The sequence below is a fragment of the Centruroides sculpturatus genome, unplaced genomic scaffold (assembly GCF_000671375.1).
Source record: "Centruroides sculpturatus isolate CEXI.00-Female unplaced genomic scaffold, Cexi_2.0 scaffold1449, whole genome shotgun sequence".
Lineage (NCBI taxonomy): Eukaryota > Metazoa > Arthropoda > Arachnida > Scorpiones > Buthidae > Centruroides > Centruroides sculpturatus.
This window is the reverse complement of record NW_019385588.1, coordinates 127813-140626: the sequence shown is the minus strand read 5'-3', so window position 1 is coordinate 140626 and position 12814 is coordinate 127813.

Here is a 12814-nt window from a genome sequence, read left to right as displayed (position 1 = left end):
AAATATTCGAAAATGTAGAACATTAATGTTTAAAATTTAATTTTTACATTTTCACTAATTTTATATACAAAAATTATTTATTTTTAGAAATTTATGAAGAAATATTCATAATTTTAAACATTTAAATTCTTAATATCTTAAGAATAATTAATAAATTTTTAAAGTTATATTTATTTATTTTAAAGTATATTATTTAATAAATTTAATATTTATTATTATTTATCACGTTAAAATTATCTTCTCAATTTTAATAAAATTACTGCTTTTTTATGTTAAAACTTTTATTTATAACATTTTTTTAATTTACTTACATCTAATAACATTAATTCATCTCAAATTCTCTGATTTAACTTATCATTCACATCATTCTATATCCTCATCCTTCATCACCAAGATTGATCATATCCACGTTATTGTTAATTTAGTTAATTATTTTAATATTTTATTAATCTAATATTATTTTACGTACTGTTTTATCTTTTTTTACAACAAATTTTTTTCTTAATAATTTATAAATATTTTGAATTTTAAAATACTGAAATTATCATTTTTCATTTTTTGTTATTAATTCGCCAAGTGGAAATTTTTATAAAATTATCTAAAAAAAACCCTTTTAAAAATAAGAAAATATTTCATTTTTATAATAAATTTCGAATTTTTTTTAAATGAAACTTTTTGTTTTATGAAAAATATTGAGTTTTTTTTTAATGATAAGACGTGTTAAACTAAATATTTATGCGTTTTTTAGGCGATATATCTTATTCTTTAGAATATTTCTTTTTCTCACTTTAAAAGTCTTTATCCGTTGTTTGTGGAGTTTACTTTTTAAAATTTATTCTAATAAATTATCTAATTTAAAAAAAAATTTTTTTTGTTAATTTTGAAAGTTAACATCTTCATCAAAAAGCTAATATAACAGCCAAGTTTATTTTTTTACATTAATTAACATTACACAACATATTAAATTTAATTGACGTTAGAAGAGTATATTTGCATTATAATAAACATTATAAATTTATATTTATCATATATATTATAATATATTAATTCTATATAGTTGCGAGTCTTTTTAACTTTAGTAAGCTTATAATCTCGTCGTATAGATCAGTGTTCCTCAACCTTTTTCTACTTCGTGGCACACCTATGACTCAACATGGCACACCAAAATGTTATTCCCCTCAAAAACGTATGATATGATACTATTAGTGGAATTTCGTAATGCCATAAACCTATTATTATTATTATGTTGAGTTTTGTGAGTTATACTCAGTTGACACCGATGGCTGTGTTCTATGCCGGACCAGAGTCAAGGCATAGTAACCAAAACAAGACAAAAATTAAATAATTGTGTCAGTGTATGTCTGTATTCAGGAATTTCCTAACAATATGACATACATTCAATTTAGTGGCCTTCTGTAGTGTGTTTCTATTCAATTTTAATGTTTCCAGGCTTTTATGTAGCGTGTGTGGTATGACACCTTTAGAGGACTGTACTGTACAATAAGCACCCTATCCACCCTCCATAGATGCTTTATTTCCTGGGCGAGTTCTGTGTACTTGCTGATTTTTTCACTGCATGTGTTTTGTACATTGTGAATGTTTAGAACAGATATGTCTATAATGTATATGATTTTAAAATCATATACATTATAGACATATCTGTTCTAAACATTCACAATGTACTTAGCTTTAAAGATGCTTATGCTGTATGCTTACAATATAGCACGTGTTTGTCAATGAGTGTGTTTGTCAATCTTTGTATTGTGTTTGTCAATGAATGTGATGTCTTGTCTGTTGTGGTAAATTGTTTTATCTATGATTATGGCTGTTGTAGTACGTTTTGTGCGTGTTGCTTTCCAATACTGTCTGTTGAACGTATTTGTAGTATGGTTCGTGGATGTCTAATAATTTGTGTTTCTTTTCAAGCTCTTGATGTATTTGCTACTTGATTATGTCTATGTAAATTATCTGTCTGTGCCAAGAGCTTGCGACCAGATTTGATGTGTTGTATGGTTTCTGGCATGATGTGACATTTTCTGCATGTGTCATTTGTGAGTGTTGTATCTTTGAGTATGTGTTTTCTGTAGTTTTTAGTATTTATGACCTGATCCTGTATGGCAATCATGAATCCTTCCGTCTCCCCAAAGAGGCATCCCCGATCTAACCAGCTGTTTGACGCAGTTTTGTCAACAAAATCCTGGGCCAGGTCGTAAGGATGCCTGCCATGGAGAGCCTTTTGAGCCCATGATTGCTTAATGTTGTCTATGCTTTTTATATGTTGTGTCATGTCTGTATGTTGTGAGTGTAAGTTTAATGGTGTGTTATTTGAGTCTGCTAGAGTTACTGCTTTATGTAATTGTGATGTATCTTGTTTCCTGTAGAAAAACTCTCGCAATGTCTGTGTTTGTTTGTAGTGTAGGTTAACTATGTCGATCAGGCCACGTCCGCCATTTTTAGGTGAAAGGGCCACAGAATATCGCCACAGAAATAATCTTTCTGTGGCGGATTTAGGATGATGTTGTTCATGCTTAGTAAGTGTTTTTCTTGTTTTCATTTGGAGTTGCTTAAGATCTGTGTGAGTCCAATATATAACTCCAAAAGAATAAGTGAGTAATGGGACGACATATGCGTTTTATTGCTTTAACATCATCTTATTTCATCAGTGAATGAAATAGAAACATAAGAAACACAACAACTGTGATAAAAAATATAAATAAAGCCTGAAATTAATAGAATCATGTAAAAGTTCACGTCACACCTTTCACCTTGTGACGGCATACCAGTGTACCGCGGCACACTGGTTGCGGAACACTGGTATAGATTAATGTTGTTCAATATTTAGTATCCTACTGCATATAATTATCCCAGATTATATATAGCATATGTATATAGTAGCCTACTTCATAAATAGGCTACTATATATATTACACTGCTCTCAAATATATAATATCAATCCAGATAAGTATCTACAGTCTGTTTTACGTGGTATCTTTAAGTTTGAAGGATATCATGTGTGATACCTTGTGATACTAGTAAGAGTTAAAGTTTATCATCTCTCTACCTTATGTTTATCACCTCTCTACCCTAGATTAAAATGGTACCATATTTGATATTAAATTTTTTCTATATAACTTTATAGAGAATGTAAAAATAAATGGAAAGGTTAAATAACTTATTTGACCTTAGACCTTTGACTTTAAAAGTTTAACAATATAGGATTGTAGTGGGTTTCGTTAAGGGATGAATGTCGAAATTAATTTTTACTTGAAATGATTGAATTGGGTAGTTATAAAAATTCATTTTTAAAGAAAGGTTAATAGATTATTATAAATTAAATTATAATGTAGGCTATTAAACTAAGCTATTTGTGCTATAATATACGCGGTTTTATTTATTATCTTAAAGAAAAATAGATTATTATTAGTATAATTAGTATAATTAGGTTAATTAAATAATAATAATAATAAAGATACACGTGCTCATTTTCATCTGAGTTTATTTGTCGTTATTCAGAATTTCTTATCTGATATCAATTTATGGTGTATTTTATCTTTCATATATTTTATTTTATTTCGTGTATTTTATCTTCCTCGGCCACCAGTGGCCGAGTGGACAACACTATTGAATACTGGTAATTGGTGGCGGGTTCGCACCTGACCAATAAGCTAACCGCTGGTATTTTCCGGGTTTTCTTCACGTGTCTATCACATACATAGGAGCTAGTTTCCCCGTAAAAGTCCTCCCGAGGGGCATCGCTCCCTTGGCAGATCGTCCATGTGTTGCGTTACCTTATTTCATTAATTCAATCTAATCTAATTTTTCGTATTTAAAACCGTATATTTGTTAGTATTTTTCAATATTTCTTAGATTATTCTATTCATTAACAATTTATCTTATATGTTTTACAGTCTTAATCAAAGACGACTGAAACTTACGGTTAAGTAATTATTCTCTTACAGGTTAAAGAAAGAAGCTTAGCTTTTCAAAAATAAAAGAAAATAAGACACGGACGATTTTTCGTAATTAAATTAGAAGTATTAAAAGAATGAGTTATAATGTAATAAATTTATTTTACCACTACTTACTTATGTCGTTAAAGATCAATTATTACTGCTAAAAATATTATATTTATGATTGTTTATATTAATATAAATATAATTTTATATATACATATCAGAAGATAAAATACTTTATCCTCATCTCATAAGCCATTTCATGAAGAGTAAGGAGATTTTCTAAAGATTTTTTTTTTCTGTTGCGAGATCCTCGCAACAGAAAAAAAAATCTGTTAGGATCTGTTAGGGATTCGAACACGTAAAAAATAGCACAAACCCTTTCCATTGATCGGTTAAGATTAAAGATCATCGGAGAAAGTGATTATGTTATGATTGATCAATGAGAGATTCAATCAATCCTCACTTCCGTAAGCATTCCCATCGCTATTTTTTTCCCGAATCAAACCAATCAACAGAACGAATGTGTATCATTTTTAACGTGTCCAAATTGATGGTGCGGCCACATTCGTGACCAAATATTACTTCAGGAAGAATTGTTGCGCTTTATTAGTTCTTTATACCCTTCAAAGGATGATGTGATTTCCTGTTATAAATCATATAATTATAAAGATATATTTTTGTAAAAATATTAGACAATAACACATATTATATCAAGCAAGTTATAATGTATAACAATAAGAATTTTTAATACTGTAATAATATTTTCCATGTCCAATGTACCGTTTATTAAAATCGATAATTCCGGAAGTAGGAAGAAAACACTTGAAATTTATCTATATTTATTTGATATTATTTATATAAAAGGCTTATGTACTAAGAAATTATGACGTAGTTTATATTAATTTATATATTTTATTAATCCTACTTTTTGTATTCGATAAATATTATCCCTAAAGAGTCATCGATGCCGAAATTTTCTAGAAATTGAAGATACATGCCACAATTACGGGCTTATTTTTATATATAGATATAGAGAATTTCTGTCTGTAGGTACCATTTTCGAAGTAATAAAATGGGTTTATAACATTAGATAATCAAAAATTTATCAAGATCTCTATATGACGTCGAATTTCCTGAGAGACGATAAAATAAGGAAAAAATTTGAGAAAATAAAAATGTCTGCCTTTGTTTATAAATTCTTTTTCTTGAGATTAATAAAAAAAAAGGAATTTTTTCAGATAAAATGTTCTTAAATATTTATAAAAATTTAGAGAGGTGTTACAAGAAAGTTTTTAATAATACAAAAATTCTAACATAAAAAAATGAATAACCAAGTTTAATATAAGTGCTAAATTGCAAAAAAATTATTAAGAAAAAAAACAAATTGTATTAAAAATTTATATTAATAAATCACGAAGAATTAAAAATAAATTTAATAAAAATATTTTATAAATAAAACAAAAAAAAATACATATATACTTTAAAGGAGGAAGCTGTATAATTAAAATTAAGATATTTATTTATTTAAGAACTAGTCTCAAAATTAATGAAGAATTGCTCTTATATCGAAAAATTTATTTATTTATTTATTTTTTTATCAAGACAATTTAATATTCAAAATAAAATATTTGATTAGAATAACAAATTGCATTAATTAAAATGGAAAGAATTTATCTTAAACATTATAAAAATGAAAATTTTGGCAAATATTTATTATCCTTTGAGATTTAAATTCCGATAAAATAATTTATGTAATTTGTAAATGAACTGACATCGTTTAAAATTTGTTTACAGAATCAACTACCAGTATTTATATTAATGAACACATTCAACTTTTCAGTCTTTGTAAACTTAGATGAGAGATAAGAATAATTTTCATGCTTAGCAGCACGTCGATCTTTAATATGTAAAATTTTTACCAATTTATATAAATTTAAAATTTAGATTTTTAATTTTTCTAGACTAGATGATGCGTTGTATAAACAATATTGAATATTAATACAAATTTAATATTGTTGTTTATATCATAGACTATATTATCCGCCTCTGCCTCTTGTAAATGATTTTTACAAAATTTTACTTTGCTACGAGCATTTTTTTAATTCAAAGAGTTACTCTTTAGTTTAATAAAATAAAAAAAAATTACATTTAAAAAATGGACTTTTTCTCACTCTTATGCTATTGATTTTAATAAAAATTTACAAGAAAAATGAAAATATTAATGATTTTATTAATAAATTAATGCAAATAACCTCTAAATATTAATAAAAATTAATGTTATTTTATTGAATATCAATAAATTAACATTAATTTTTTTATTTTTATTTAAATTATTTTTATGTCAATAAATTAACATAAAAAATGATTTAAAATATAGTCTAAAAAGAAATACTGTTTAGGCTATATTTAACTCATGGCTTTGATGATGCATTTTTAATTAGAAATTTAATAAAAATTACAGTAAAATTAAATAAATAAATTACATGAAAATGAATAATATCTTTATTTGATTACATTAATTTAAATAAATGGAAAATCGGAAAATTTAATAATTTTCGTTTTGAATTAACGAGACACTTTGCTTTATCTCAAGATAAAAATATACTTTATTTACTTATTTAAATATTTGATTTATAAAATATTTTTATCATCTTCCAACTTTTAAAATTGTTAATAACATAATAATGTGAAAATAAATAAGAAAAACAGGTCCATTTATTTCAATGACTTCCATTTAAGCCGTATTGATTATGGAATTTTAAAGGAATTCTTTTATTTTTCTAGTTAATATCGAAATGTAATTTAATATAATGTATTTAAAGGTGAAGAAGAATATAATAGTTATTCGTGATAAAATGTATGGGATCTGAAAAGAATGAAGATTTACGTACGATTTAACATAAAATCCTGTGGGATTTCCCTACTGGAAAAAAAGAAATAAATTCGAGTTAGCTACCTTTCAGAATATTTTTCTTTGTTTTTAATTTTGAATGAATTACTTCAGAAACAGTTTTATTTATCTCGTAAAATTTTAATAATCGCGATATTTTTTATTTATATATCTCCAAAGATCATCTGAAAAATAATACAGAATAGCTTTAGATGTTAGATATTCGGGAAATTAAGTTAAAATTATTAAAGAATAATCTTAGATAACACTATAAGCTTTTAAAAGCTTATAGTGTTATCTAAGATCAAGTTTATAGTCTTATCTAAGAAGCTTATAGTGTTATCTATTTCTGTTTATATTAGTTCAAGATAGTGTTAAATATTAAGTGAATAATCTTAAAGAAATTTGGTCCACCAGTGGTGGAATGGATAATACCACTAAACATTGATCGTGGGTTCGCGCCCAACTGGGCTGGACTGGATTTTTTTTCACGTGCCTAACATCTAAATAGGAGAAACTTTACCATAGAAAGTCCAAGGATGTCCCGTAGAAAGTCTACCCGGATTCCATTGAAAGTTCAGGGAGGATGCCGTTGAAAGATCGCCTGTGCTTTGTCTTGTACTATCAATCCAATCCTTGAAGAAATGTTTGAAGATAATGCTAACAAATTTAATTAAGGATACTGTCAGATATAGAATAAAAGTTCAAAAAAGTCAGTTAAAATATCCCAGGATAATACTAAGCATTAAAGAATAATCTTCAAAACACCTACTGAAAAAGTTTACGGATAATCATAAATTTTATATATTACCAAAACATTTTAACATTTTAATAACAATTTTTATTTAATTAGAAAACTTTAATAGGCAATTAACTAAATTATTTAAATAACAAAATTTAATAAACAAGTAATAATAAACGATAGTTTAATCACATATTGGATGAAGTTCAGTACAAAACTTGATTATTTAACCTATAGGAGTTGATGATATAAATAATGAGATTACCTACTTTAGCAGATTACACGTTGGTAATCATGTACACAAATGAAATCTCAGATTTACAAACAACAAAAGTTTAATGTTCAACGACTAACATAGCTCATAATATTATACGATAATATAATAAGCGCATAAAAATAATATATATATATATATAAATTATAAATTAATTTTAAAACTTTAGAATATTACCTACAAATTATTAAAATTTATTAAAAGAAAAAGAATATATTTTTGAAGTGTTTATTATACAGAAATTTGTATTCACTGTAAGCAATAACATGGAAAAATATCGATATATTGAAGGATAAAGGTGAATAAAATCATAAATGTAAAGAAGTTATATAGATTTAAACATAAAAAATAAGATCATATTTTAAATTTTAAAATACAGTAAAACCTGTCCAAGACGGAACCTGCCTAAAAGGAAAAATATTCGTTAACATGCGATTCCTGTTTACACAGGTTTTATTGTATTTATTTTAATAAACTAGTCTCAAAATTAATGAAGAATTGCTCTTATATCGAAAAATTTATTTATTTATTTATTTTTTTATCAAGACAATTTAATATTCAAAATAAAATATTTGATTAGAATAACAAATTGCATTAATTAAAATGGAAAGAATTTATCTTAAACATTATAAAAATGAAAATTTTGGCAAATATTTATTATCCTTTGAGATTTAAATTCCGATAAAATAATTTATGTAATTTGTAAATGAACTGACATCGTTTAAAATTTGTTTACAGAATCAACTACCAGTATTTATATTAATGAACACATTCAACTTTTCAGTCTTTGTAAACTTAGATGAGAGATAAGAATAATTTTCATGCTTAGCAGCACGTCGAAAACTAAGCTATTTGTGCTATAATATACGCGGTTTTATTTATTATCTTAAAGAAAAATAGATTATTATTAGTATAATTAGTATAATTAGGTTAATTAAATAATAATANTAATTTTGAATATTTATAATAATTTATTGTATGAAAAATTTAGAAAAAATTCTATAATTTTTCAAATGAATAAATAATATAATCGTTTAACAATTAAGTAAAATTCACCAATAAAATCGCATATTAACACATAAATTATGCAAATTATAAGCGTGGATTAATTTCATTGGTTAATAATATAATTAATATGATGACGATAATAACGCCGTCAGTAAGAGAGAAGTCTTATTGGTTAATCGAATCAATAGCACAGATTATTATAATGAGATAAAAAGATGCCATTTATTATGCTAATTTATTATTTAATTAGAATTAAAACAATTTTTAAAATTTCATAAAGAAAAATTATTAAATTTACTTAATAAATATTAAGATAATCGATATATTTACATAGAAAATAAATATTTATCTTAATTTATTTCATCGTCACAATATAATAAAGATATTTAACATAAATCACACGAAGTAATAAAGCAGATAGTAAGTTACATTTATGGAACATATGATAGACTATAAAGAGGTATTATTTAAGAGTGATGATGCTAAAGAATAAACGAAATATGAGTCATAAATAAGGATAATTTACTAATTTATAGTGACAGTGTATTTCGTTTATAAATAGGATATTAATTATTGTGTATCTGTAAAGATATTCCCGATAAATGCTTAATAAAAATAGCATCTAATTATGTACTTTATGTATATTTATATTATACAATTATAAAGAGAATTATTGAAGAAAGTAAGAATCCATCACATGGAATTTTTCTAAATGGATTTTCAAATTCGATATCTTAATCCGGATAGAAAAGAATTACAAAATGCAATATAAGTTTCAATTTAAAACATGAATTTTATTGAGAAGAATAAAGAAAAAGTCTTCCTTTTTCTCAAAAAAATGTCCTTGTAGATTGCTACTTTACAAAATATTATATTTCAAAATTGATTTTTGGGTAGACGAAATATCAATTTTTTATATATAATATATATAAAATCGTTACTAGATAAAATGAATCATTTTTAGAATAAATTATAATAATATTCTTAGAATTTCTAAGAATTTTATTTTAAAATTATAACTGACATATTAAGTTATTGATTAAACGTTATTATAATATACATATATAATCATCTATCATGTTTATTATAGGCGTATATTTAATTATAATAAAAATTAATCTACAGTATTATTAATCTTAGAAAAACTTTATATTTTTAAAATTTATTTTAAATATAATTAAATGTATTATTTTATTTCTAACACATTGAAATTTAAATATTAAATTATTTTTTGTTACTAACTTTTACTACCAGATGGCGACATCGACAAGTGTGGTCCGTATTTTTGAATTTATTTATTTATTATATATTTTTTAAATTTATTATTAAAATTTTAATACTAAATTTACACGTGTTATTGAATATGTACAAAGTGTGCAAATACATTAAAAATTAATGAATTTTAGCAAATATGACAAGTAAAATACCCTCTACAAACAGTTTATAAGTTGAATTTACATTTTCATGTAAATCAAAGACATATAAGATTAGAATTGGGCGTTCTTCGCTTTATTTTTGCTTAAACACTAAAATTGTAATGAATTTTAGAAATAAAATGTTAAGGAGTGAAGGAGGATTCAGTTGTTGTTACATTATAACTAGAAATGCTACATTTATCCGTATTTCCAGCTAAAATGTCACGGATTTGTAATAGCATGTCGAATATACCGTAAAGACTTTGGAACACCTGAAAAAAAGAAAACAATAATTATCAATAAAATAAAAGTTATAAAATAATCAAAAATCTTATAATAGTAATCATAAAAAAATGAACGTCCAGATGGAAAGAGGACTAAAAGAGAAAAGTACCCTGTGCCTGGAGCAAGTGAAAATCCTACACAATGCTTTTTACCTGTAATTTCTTTTATGTATTGTACTTTGTACTCCTTTAAACTCTGGACAGCCCTTCGTATGAATGCGATTAATTACGTTTACCTGAACAGGACATTCTTTCGACATTATAAAACAACCTCCACAATCGAGTCCAATTTCTTCTTCACGAAATTTCTTCATGAAATTCAACATCTGTTAAAGTGTATCCTCGTTAACGTAAATAGCCTTTTGTATAACGATGCTGAATATTCTTACCTTTAATTTATCTTGTAAACGTCGAGAACAAGCTCCCAATCTTCTAATTTCTTGGAATGAGTCGTAGGCCTACGCAATAGTGTTATGAAATTATTTGTTTTAAACGATGTCGTTGCCTCAAACACGTGTAATTTAATATACAAATTAAAACGGATACTTACAGATGCTGCCACTCTCGAAACGGCAAATGAAATGATACACAAGCTTACACTTGACAAAATTGTAATAGCTATCATCATTATATGAAGCTTACTGTTAAGTACTCGGAATAAAATAGAATAGAAGCAATCGACACAATCGTAATGGCCACCCCGTATAAGAAGAGAAGAATTTCACTAATTTTGTCATTCAGATAATCTATGAAATCGCAAAGTTCCGCATGCTTGGCTATTAAATTATCTATTTTTCGCTTGTTCCAATCAACTTTTGCGAATTGTAAATCGAATGAAATCGCATCGAATCTTTCTTTAACGGCAAAACATAGTACGCATGCAGTTGCAAACAAAACTAATATGATGGCGCATTCGTATATGACGCATATGTTTAGAAAAACGCTGCAGATTACACTACGCCAATAACCGCTTACTTCTTCGATTTTCACACTGGACCACACCGAAATGGTAATCGTCATGATGGTAGCCACGACGAAAAATGCGCTACCCACACAAAGGTGGACTACTTTCTGAAAGCTCAATAATTTTTCTCTTTCGCCTGCGTAACTAGAGAGCTTTAGATTAAGCATTATTTTCTGTTTTTTCACAGCGTAGTGAACGGCAGCACTATAAAATGCATTAGACATAAGCAAGGATCTAACAAAAGGCATGCTCTGTTTTTCGGTCAGTTTATGTGTGGCACTACACCCGATTGTTTTGTTATCTGTGGGGAAAAGCTGGATAGCTAAGAGAATGAAATGCCCTACAAAAATACTTTGCGCGAATAGAAAACAAATTCGCATAAGCTTTGCCTTGTTGTTGCTTTGTGGCCTGCATTGACAAGGCTCGAAGTATAAGTCTCCAAATATGTAGGATAAAGATACCGAAGGTAAGAGAGAACAATATAAGCATTCTTCTCCCATTGTGAATGGCAATGATTAAAATTTTGTTGTATTGTTATAGAACATAAGCAACTATATTATTTATATAACACAGTACTGTAGTCTACTGTTTCATTCGAACGGTTGTCTATNCCAGGATCAATATTATTAATATTAAAAAATATTCAATAAAATCTATTTTTAAATTAATTAATTTATTTATTTGACGCATTTTTCTTTAAATTAATTGTTTTATAATTGTTTTATTCATATTCTTCCAAAAAATTATAGATTTACTGTAATGCATTCTATAGCTTAAATATTATTTAAATATTTTTAATTTTATAAAAAAGAATAGAGAGAATATAGAGAATCTTTCTTTTTTTTATTATCATTATATAAAAATTAACTTAAATATTTAAAATTTATGACTTATTATCATTTTTTAATAGTATTTTTCACAATTTTTTGAATTTCTTAATAAAATAATATAAAATTTTTAATGGAAATTTAATTTTAAATATGGATTTAAATAGCTTAAATTTATAAACATTTTAATTTATTAAAAAGTTTTTATAAATTTCTTGATATTTGTTAACCTAAAAATATAGGCCTATATATTTTAAACTTTTTAAAAATTTATATTTAATTTTAATTAAATTAAACGGTTTTTTATGTAAAAATATTATTTATTTATTCTAAGTATATTTAATAAATTTATATCATAATTTGTAAATTTGATCAAAGATTAATAAATATAACGAAGTTATACTTAGTAATTTACAGTAGCACAAAGCAGCGTGTCCTTTAATAATAAATACAA